Source organism: Physella acuta, unplaced genomic scaffold (genome assembly GCF_028476545.2).
Source record: "Physella acuta isolate Inbredline_101_S28 unplaced genomic scaffold, ASM2847654v3 ptg000158l, whole genome shotgun sequence".
In the NCBI taxonomy this organism is placed as follows: Eukaryota; Metazoa; Mollusca; class Gastropoda; family Physidae; genus Physella; species Physella acuta.
In genome coordinates this window covers 253391-264713 of record NW_026731677.1, presented here as the reverse complement: position 1 = coordinate 264713, position 11323 = coordinate 253391, and the positions used below count along the sequence as shown (strand labels likewise).

The window sequence follows — 11323 nt, the reverse complement described above, 5'->3', positions numbered from 1 at the left end:
TAACTACCAGTAACCTAACACCCCTTTTTTAAAGAAGATTCCATTATCGGACACCGGTGTAAAAATTCTCCCGTTAGGCCTAACTGTAGGAGTAAGTAGTACTAGTAACTGGCATGTTTAAAATTGTTTTGGATATTTTAAGTCGACCCTTTATATCCCTCGAGTCTATATTCTATAAGAGTTATATTACTTATAGGAGTATAATCTAGATTACCTACAACTTACAATAACGTAGCTAATCTAGGGGAGGGTGGATAGGGCGTCCGAAACCCTTTGGGAGCGCAGAACGGGGTAGAAAAAAAGTAAAAACTCAATCTGAGCTTCAATTGCAATATAATTCTAATTCTATTTATATATATAGAATACATCTAAAGTTGAGAAAAATAGACTGATACATGGCTTCTCAGAATGATTTTATTGTTTTCTACATCAATTGTGAGACACCTAAACAAAAACTGTTAAGTAACAGTGGCTAGTAAAAAAAAAAGCAGTCCCAGACAGGGAGGGAGGAAGAACTTTTTAAAAATGTAAATATCTAAATCTAAATCCAGGGGGGGGGGGGGGGGGGGGGGGCAACATTGATAGTTTGCCAGCGCAATACAATTTTATTTAATCTAGTAATTAAGTTTAAGTAGCCTCATTCAGTAATTCTTCTTTGTTTTTAATTAGATTTAGGGCCTGTTCTATACTGTTGGTTTAGGATTTTCTCACACATAATTAAAAAGAAAAGCATTAGGTTAACATGACAACTTTTTATCATTTTTATGCCACATATAGTAGATCTAGATCTCTATTCTTAGGCTTAGAGTTTTAATCTGTCTAGATCTATCATATTCTAGAGCTCTTTCATCTCCACGACTGAACTAGACATAAGATCTTTAATTCTAGATCTGTCAGTTTTCAATGAAGGTCAGAATTTAGTAATAACAATGATAACTCATGTCAACTCAATGCTGAGTTCAACTTGACAATTAAAATACATTTATCATTTATATAACCTCAATAATGCATATTGAATGGCACAGTAATTACAACTAGACTAGCCTTTAGTTATAAGACAATTACAGTAAGTCATTTTTTAATGAAATAAGTGTTCATCATAGTTCATGCATATTTAGGCTACCATCCTACTGGCATAAAAGCAGATGCAATTTGTCAATTTACTATCAAGACCAATTAAGATTTATTTATATTGTAATCTATATTAAAGATTATCTACTATTATTTTTTATTAACCCACACTAATTGTAAAGTTTTTATTTTAATATTAAATATTAATTTACATATATAACATTATTCACATAGTCCTTATTTATTGTAATCCTTCCACTCTAACTCTAACAGAAAATTTGCTATTTAATTAAAATTAAAATAGCCACTTTATTTATGAAGCAATTTTCAATAATCTTTTAAAGCTATTTTTACCAGGAAATAAGATTGTATCTGGTATCTAACAAAAAAGTCTCGCATTGAACATTACTTTTAAAAGAATCCTAAACTTTTGAACAGGTTTAAACAATATAAGCCCTTACTAGAAGTTAATTTTATTTATATATAATGCATTTTTATGTAGGCCTGTAAAGTAATGTGTTGAAGTAACTTAAATCTTTTAAATTCTAAATTCTTTTAAAAGCCCTTGCCTTTAGTTAATTGAAGTTTTTAGACTCATTTTGCTACAATATAGGTGATAACTGTAATCAGCTAATTTTGTCTAATTTCAAAGTTATGTCCCTTTTAAAAAAATCAACAAAATGCTAATGCTTACATTAACAATGTTAATACTATTACTAATAATATAATAGAATCTACATCATATTTACCAGTATAACATAGATATTCTTTAAAAAATTAATTTAATTTTGAATATATTTGTCTTTTTATTCAGACATTATTTATTTAGGTCTCCATTATACCCACATTAATATATAGACCTAGCTTTTACTCTTAAAGGAATTAATTAGTGCACCTATTCTGTCTTCTATTTTTGTTAAATATTATATAATATTAAAATAAGTGCATATAATTAATTCCCCAACCTATTCATTAAATACAGTGATGTAGGAAGTTTTCTGCTTTTTTAGCGCAATTTCCATTCTGGAGAATTGCGTTTATTAACTCGTCTTTTATGGGAATGGATGGATGGATGTGTGTCCGCAGCTTTAAGTCGTATCTCCTCCTCAACGAAGCAATATCGAGGACTAGTTCCAAAGCAATTATGTTAAGCAAGTTACGAGGATGAACATAGGCTATAAAAATTCCGGGTTTCTTTCATGGATTTCCCGGAAAAGCCAAAAAACCTCGAAAAAATGCAGTTTTTGGACCATATCTCGGCAACCAGACCACTTAGCGACTTGAAACATGTAACAATCGATTCCTGCCATAATTTAGAACAATATTGCCGAAGAAAGTTTTCAAAAATATCCTTTCGTTCGGTCACAAAAATTTTTTTGAATTAATTAAAATTTGGACCGAATTAGTAGGCATTTTATGCAACCACACCACACGCGTCATCACGTTCAATAGCTGCGCCATCACGTTCAATGGCTGCGACGTCACGTTCGGTAGCTGGGCGCGCAATGGTTTTTAGTCATGTTACTGTATTGTAAATAAAACATGTAAAATACTGAATTTTTTTTTAATAAAAAACGTTTTAATAACTAACCAATGGTTTTACTAACCCTGCTCTTGATTTACGCTACGACAGAGCTATTTTTAGATAACACAAGGAAATTGCGCTAAAATTGTCACTAGACTTTTTTTAATTACTTGTTTTAACCAAAATCACTTTTTTCTTATTGAAAAAGAATCCAATATTTTTTTGCAAACCATTTCCAAAAAAATAAGATAGAAAGCTAAAACACATGTTTCTATTTTGTATTTAAAAAATAAAAAGGAAAAGTGAAATTTATTGGCAAGACTAATTTGTGTATGAAACAAAAGTGGTGAAACATGGACAATTTTCATTATGTTATTTTGACACAACTTATACACGCTTCTCTGTAACCCAACCTTCCGTCATTCTTTTCTCATGGTTGTGCTAGTGACAAGACCAAGTTCTAGTATACTGACCACATGAGTACAGTCATCTTTGGACAGTCTCAATTCTACTAGCACTTCTTGAAATTTCTAAGTTTCATGAGATTGTTTCTGGATAAATTATTAATTTATTATACTTGACCCTTTTTGAGTTAATTAGTAACTCTAAGACTGTACAAAACCAAGATGCAGCACATACATTCTTTCAACAAATTGAACAAGTAAAATGAGATTAACCTTTTTATTTTCCTGAAATATTAATGAAAAAATGCTCTAGTCAAGGTTGTGACTTTATACCCCATGCTTGGGCAAGTTGACACAAGGCATAGGACATAGGTTTGGAATGGGAACTTAACTTCTTTTATAAAGCTTTATTAATTTGGATAAGTAACTAGTTCATGTAACAGTTTAAATAGATTTTTAAAGCACCACCATACATTACACCACAAGGTGACCCCTCCCCCCCCCCCCATCTCATGCAGTGACACCGCTGGGTACAAAGAGAATTCCTTGTGAACTATAAGTGTACTGTCCTTAAGCCTTCACATTATGTTAAAGAAACTACTGATAAATAGACCTATTGCTAACAGTTGCTAATAAAACCAGCAATTATGATCTTTACAAATAATTTTCAGGGTTTATTATATTAATGATAACCAATGGAATGATCAAAATAGTTTCAAAATTCTGTTTGGTATTTTTAAACCTTAGTTTCTTTATCTACTTGTGTAGCAGCGTCTTATTACTCTACACATAAAAATGATTTCTTTAGTTAACTAGCTGCCCAGGTAATCGAAATATATATCCTATGTCTTTAGCCTAATTATATATAGTTGTCTTTGAGATGGGCAATCTGTTCTCCATCATGTGCTAAATAGTCCATTAAAAAAATCAACCAAAAACAGTTAGTTTGGTAAAAAAATTAAGTTATATTGTGCATTGTTAGTTTATTATTATAATATATTTGATACTAAAAATTGCATAATACATGTAGGCCCTGTTGCATAAAGAACAATTAATTTAAAAGATAATAAAACTCATTAAAATTCATAACAGTGAGTTATAAATTGTAATCAATTTAATTTTTAAACTTTGAGTTATACTTATACATCACTGTATTATTTAGTGCACTTGTAGCCAGTTTATTAGTAAAATGTTTTCCCTCTAGTCTATAAAGCCGTAATAGTAAACTGTTCGGCCTACTGTTAATTATTGCTTGCAGGGACCTAGATCTATCAGTCTTCTTGGATATGACACTCAGTTTGTCCCTAACCATAATTTGTAACCTGATTATATCTATTGCCCTAACAGTGACAGTTGTAGGCTGCAAACAAACAACCCCAACGGGGCTTACTCTGTTTCTATACCATTTGTAATGTGTGATGGCATAAATAAACTTACAACAAGCAATGCATGGTAGGCAACTTCAAGAACTTTAATATTTAACTAATTTTACTGGGGGTCACATTTTATATGTGCCTGTAACAATGATTTTACGATATTGCTTTTTCTTTAAATTTATGTGATCTTAACTGTAACTGTAAGTGTAAATGATAAATTCTCTGCTCTTTATTGACATCTGGGGCTGGCTATTGTGTGTGAAAAAATCAGTACACCCAACTTACCTTAATCACCTTGCTGGTGGAAGGAGTGTTATTTAAATACATAATTTTGTCGTCTCACTTTTTGTTACTGAATACAATTTTTTAATGACTAATTTAATTGGATTGAAAATGAGATATTCTTGTGTTATCATCATAAACAAATGGATCTGCCTGCAGAGCTTTTAGTAGAAGTTGGTCAAAATTGTTGTATTACAAGATTTGACCACACACAGATTGTCAAACATAAGCTAAGAAAAAACTTGTCAATATAAAATCATTTTTTTTGCCAAGTATATAGATCTAATTTCGGTGCTGTATAGTGGTTTCAGCTTAAATTAATCACCAGTAAGAGAGAAACACCAACAATGATCATTAACTAGACACCAACAATGATAATTAACTGCATAAGCTGTTTCCATACTTAAATAACAGCTTTTAGTAATTTAGTTATTGCTGTGATGTCACTTTTTTAATAACTTATTTCAAATTGAAACATGTTATAGTAAATGACAAAAATGTTTGTGTACAAAAAACTCAGTCACAACCATCCCTAACCAATGTCATAGTTCTCCTACTCAGATCAGCTGTTCCTTTTCAAAATGGCATAGACAAAAAGAGCTCCGTCTAATTGTCCCGACAAAAGGACTCAGTCTGAGTCATATAGGTTCCTGTCATTTAGGCTGCTATAGTAGGACCCCATCATCCATGCTGTTCAGTGTTAGCTTGGCAAACATCCTTAAATAATACACATGTAGCTCTTGTTTGGCTGGCCTTATTTTTACGTTATTTAATTTAATTTGAGAAATAGTTTGTTTTCTCATTTTAAGGGTTATCTAGTTATGACATTAATTTAACTAGTTCGATTGTGTGCTATTCCAACTCAGTATGTGATGGGAGTCGTCCATGAGGTACATTCAACTTTAGTGTTTATAGGTTATCAAAACAAAACATCTTGTTTATACTGAAAGAATAATATATACTAGATCTAGGCATGTCATACATTTAAACTACAGATCTTCACTGGCACTTTACTATTAAGAGATCCATTTGGTTGTGAATGCTGTTGATTCATGAAGAAGTTTTTCATTCCGGTATTTAAAAGAGGTTATGGTTGTAGTACTGGTAGTGGGGGCAGGCAGTGTGTGTGGTTGGTAAAAAGTAAAGTTCCCTTTTCAAACCTGACGGTCTAAAGGGCAATTGTGATGTAGAGTTCACTTGTTTATGTGACCTTGGCATATGAAAAGATAGTGTGATCAACAGCCGCCTTTACTTTCCTTAACGTGAGTTAGGTACCCATCAGAGTTGGGTCGTGGACTCAGGGACGGTCTACTGATTTGAACCCGGTTTCGAACTTGAGACTCACGGGTTAGCAGTCCAGCTCTCTACTGCTAGCCCACTCCGTCATGTGGTTGGTGGGTTGGATACAAATAAAATGTTTATTTGTCAAGAGCCAATATGTCGTGACCCCATCGGGTAATAAACACATATAATATATCGGAAGCCCATTTGACTGGAGCCAATATGGCGGGGCTATTTCAACTGCGTAGTTTTGTCGGGGCCGTTTTGATGGTACACTGAAGTTTCCATATTTTCCGATGTCTTAGTAAAGCACCGTCAAAAAGGCCCATGGCAATGGACCTATTTTTGTGTGCCCGCCGGTCACCTTTAAAAAAAACCCCGACAAACCAGCACCCTACAAAACGACCCAGTAAAAAAAGGGCTTCCGACAAAAATATTCGCGACTATTAGGCTCCTATCAACATGGCTCTTGTGTTCCCGATGTGCTGGCAACATACTGGCTCCGGACATATTGGACAAATGGGCCCTGACAAAATGATTACAAAATGATTGTGTCTAGACTAGTTTTGGTATAGATCTAGACGTCACCAATTCACCTAACCCTCCAACTATACAAGCAGTTTCGGCCTCCTGCTGTTTTAAATACAGTTGCAATAAGTTGAATTCGGATACTCATCAGTATCAGTTAATTAAAACGTATGCCCATCTGTTTAAAATCAAATGTTATAGTCTTTACACATTAAGCCTAAACAGAATAGTTTATTTTATCAAGTAGGCCTATTTATTAAGATTATATTCTGTGTATAACTAACAGAATAGTTTATTTTATCAAGTAGGCCTAGTTATTAAGATAATATTCTGTGTATAACTAACAGAATAGTTTTAAATTTTATCAAGTAGGCCTATAGTTATTAAGAAAATATTCTGTGTATAACTAACAGAATAGTTTATTTTATCAAGTAGGCCTAGTTATTAAGATAATATTCTGTGTATAACTAACAGAATAGTTTATTTTATCAAGTAGGCCTAGTTATTAAGATAATATTCTGTGTATAACTAACAGAATAGTTTATTTTATCAAGTAGGCCTATAGTTATTAAGAAAATATTCTGTGTATAACTAACAGAATAGTTTATTTTATCAAGTAGGCCTAGTTATTAAGATCATATTCTGTGTATAACTAACAGAATAGTTTATTTTATCAAGTAGGCCTAGTTATTAAGATAATATTCTGTGTATAACTAACAGAATAGTTTATTTTATCAAGTAGGCCTAGTAATTAAGAAAACATTCTGTGTATAACTAACAGAATAGTTTATTTTATCAAGTAGGCCTAGTTATTAAGATAATATTCTGTGTATAACTAACAGAATAGTTTATTTTATCAAGTAGGCCTAGTTATTAAAATAATATTCTGTGTATAACTAACAGAATAGTTTATTTTATCAAGTAGGCCTAGTTATTAATATAATATTCTGTGTATAACTATAACGTTATCAAAGATGAGTCCCGTAACAATAAATAAATAAGGCCTAGATTTTATATTTTTATGAGCTATATCACTTTCCATGTCTATGTAACTATGTGTAATGTGTGTTGTGGTTTCATTCCTGTTTAATTTCTAAGAAGTCTGTGTAATTCGGTAAAATCAGTTGGAATAAAGGGTGGTTATATTTAGAACTACGATGGCGGTGTTGACTGTTTACAACAGAGACGGTTTCTATCCGGAAAAAACTGGTTTTGTTAGGCCGTTGGCAAAGGCGTATCTTTATATTATGCACTGGTGGAGTGATTCTAAAAGTGACCATTAACTCTCTGTTCCTGTATTTTCAATATACTTCAGTAAAACTTTCAACATAAATAAAGTTTTCAGTCGCTACATTTATTGGTTGAAGACAAAAAACTGTAAAAACGTATTAAAATTGCGCACTCGTTTTTCTACGCATGTACGCCTCTGGAAAACTTCCTGGTAAATTTCCAATACTGCTACGTGGAGCTGAGTCAGGTCATAACGTTACTTGTGCGTTTTGGCTGACGCATATTCTAAAAATAGGGCTGAGGTTCTGTATAGGAAAATAGTTTTTAAAATCTTATTAGATATTATTTGTATAGTTTATTTTGTATGTGATATTAAAAAAAATAATAAATTTCAACATAATTTTTAATCAAATATCATAAATACTTAATTTAAAAAAAAGAAAAAAGATAAAGTTTGTAAAATGGAACCTCAACGACACCAGGTTCCGGTTTTTATGTTAATGATGGAAACGTCTGGACGGCTGCGAGGGTATATAAAGACCTTTGGGCGGTCGGCAGCGTTACTTTGCCTCCACAATTTCATCGAAGCCGAAGATATGCCAACAGTTGTGTTAAGATAGCTAGTTGATAGCTTTTATAAAATAAGCTTTAAAATGTATTATGATACGATCAGTGGCCAACTCATGGTTGGCCACGAAAATGCTAATGTGGCAAGTCCACAAAACCCACTAAAGTCGGGTTTATTTGGCGAAGCAGAATTTAATTTAGACTTAGTATGAGCTTTAAAAGTTTTTCATTAAGACAGAAATGTCGCTTAACTACAAATTAGTCGTCAAAAGTTAGCCTAGATCTAGAATCTAGATCAAATAGTTGAGGCATCAAGATCATAATCAGAATTGATCTGAAGACCACAAGGCCAGGTAATGGCATAAGGTAAGTGTGTAAGACCATTCTTGCAATAATATTCAATCAACAGTAGATGTATAATTTTTGTTCTTGATTAATTAAAGGAGCCACTTAACTCTTTTTGCCGAGAATGTCTTTACCGTTTAATTGTACTCTGATACTGCATGTCGCCTTTACTTCAAATTCAAACTTGTATACCCTTAACTCTCTAACTGAAATATAAATCCAAACTTTGCCTATAAAATTATAATTATAGTCTAGTAGTCAAAAAAAAACCATTAGAAAAACTTAGGCCTATTACTTGTTTATCAGTGAAATATATTTATATAATAGGCCTACTCTACTAATACAATCTTACTAGCAAACTTATTCTGATAAAGATAATTTGCTAGGGCCTATTTAACCAATAATACTTATTTTCTGTTGTTACTCTAGTCTAAGAGCTACTTATAAAAATGCATATTAATTGAATGACCATGTACAGTAAAACTTTCAATCATTCATCATTTGTTTCAGAATTAAGTGTATGTCTAGACCTATCTCAGCGTGCTTAAATTTCTCCTAAGTGATCGGGCTGGGTAACCATGATATCTTGTCTACCTGATGTACACAAAGATTGTTGCTAGATCAGCATCAATCAATCACAGTATTTTAAAGTCAAAGGTGCATATTCCCTATATTAGTGTAACTCTTAAACAAAATTCTGTTTTTTCAGGTGGATATAAACTAATTTGTTTTATAAAGCGTAAAATTTTGAATAGAAAGATTTAAGATGTATTATGTCCACCGTAAATAATTAAAAAATTTATAGATCTATCATGTATATTGCCGGAGACTGATTTAAAGCAGGAGTGACTGGATGCTTTACCTTTTGCCACATTTTTTGTGGCATCAAAGAAATGTGCTTTTTTGAGCTACCTATGTAAATAGTTTATTTCCCTTAAAATGGACTGTTCACTTAAGTAGACAACTTTTATCTCAGTCACTCCTGTTATAAACATAACATGAATAAATATTTTTGTAATATTCTTCCCCCCATGCTGGGTATACAGGTTAATGGCGCGATGACAGTAGCGAGGTATAGCGTGACATCGCCGATTTCCTGTTTATTGTGGCTACAAGCCACAAATAAGCTCGTTTAACGTGGCGTCGGCTTAAGTAAGACGTTGCATCAACTTAAATTGGTTCGAAGTCACAGAAACAGTCTTTCAACTCCCAGTTGCACATTTACCAGCTTATTGTGTAGGAATGTCCTCTTCCTTTCAAGCCTGATTGCTGTATGGAATTCTGTTTTCAAAACAAACTGTATTATACTTCACAGACTGTTTTAGAAATATTAGGTTTCATTAAAATATAGCTTCACCACATTTTTACATGTCCTGTTGACAAATAGTTGATCATAATACCTGCATTCTACCTTCTGAAATCATTCACTTAATCATCTTGGAAACAAGTTTTTGTAATTGTCAATTTGTAACCACAAATAGCACATTACAGCAGCTCCAACAAACCAACTTACACACTTATCAGTTACACAGGCATCAGTTTACAAAAATGTACATATAAATTTGTATTGTGGTTTTGTAAAAAAAAAAACATGACTCTGCGGTTTATTGTATGCCGTTAGTTGTATCCCTGTACCCCTGAAGGTTAACAGAATAAAAGAATTTTGAAATGTTATACTTTGCCGTACATATTTCACTTTCACATCATGTTTAGTGTTGTGGTCTAAGGTTGTCTCATGGGCTGTTGTTATTCTTAGTTCTCTCTGAACAGAAATATTGATTACAATAAATTTATCTATCACTTGGCAAAATATTAGTTCCAGAAAGTAAGGAAAAAAAACCACTTCTTAAACCATTTGTTATTACATAGTATAGTTTGCAAGTGTTAGATAAGTTTAAAGTCTTGATAATAGCAAAACTGCTGTACTTGTTGAATCAGTACTAGTTGTTTCCTAGGGTAAAGTAAATAGCTTTCACTTTAATTCAGTGCATTATCTGCCTGTAATAAAAATAATTACAGTACATGGTTTCTTAGTGTATAGAAACTATTACAATAGATGTTAAGAAAGAGTTAAGTTTCCAAAAGAGAAGAATCTGCACAAATCTTTCATTGTTAATGAATATTAGGTGGGGATCCTATCCTTGCTTCTTTAATGGCTAGAAGTTTAATAAAATTATTTAATAAAATTATAATGAATCTGTATAGCATTAGTAGTTAACATAGCTACACATTATTTATTAATAAATAAAAATAGGAATTTTGAAAGTAATAATACATTAAATGAATCTAGTCAAAACATGAGCAAGCTGGCTACATAATCTAATCCTATTTATACACAACAAATTTTTTAAAATCTGTTAGAGAAATATAAAACTGTTGACCATTTACCATGACTCCCCTGAGCTCATGCAAAAATTGATTTTAAATCTTTTCTTGTTATTTTAAAAATTAAAATAATCCATAAAATTAAAATAATCCATAAGATTCTAGATTAAAAATGCTGCAGTAATAAATATAGGTATTCTTTATAGTAGCTTCTGATCTCTTTAAATTAGTGTGTAATAAGTTTAAAGAAATAATAGACTAAAATTTAATGTTCAATTCACTTAAGATTTATTTTTAAAAAGTAAATAATTATTAAATGCTAAGAAAATCGTATAAATTAAAATAATTGGGAAAGCCTTAAGTAATAAGGGTGCAAGCCTACCTAAGCC

At 31.9% G+C, this 11323-nt stretch overlaps 1 long non-coding RNA gene across 1 annotated transcript; it reads left to right on the top strand.

Annotated features, from left to right (window-relative positions):
• The first annotated feature begins 8245 nt into the window (after positions 1–8245).
• LOC131935772 (uncharacterized) lies at positions 8246–10283 on the top strand. Its single transcript, XR_009385978.1, has 3 exons — positions 8246–8630; positions 9120–9266; positions 9656–10283. It is a non-coding gene; the product is annotated as an uncharacterized LOC131935772 (long non-coding RNA).
• The last annotated feature ends 1040 nt before the right edge of the window (positions 10284–11323 follow it).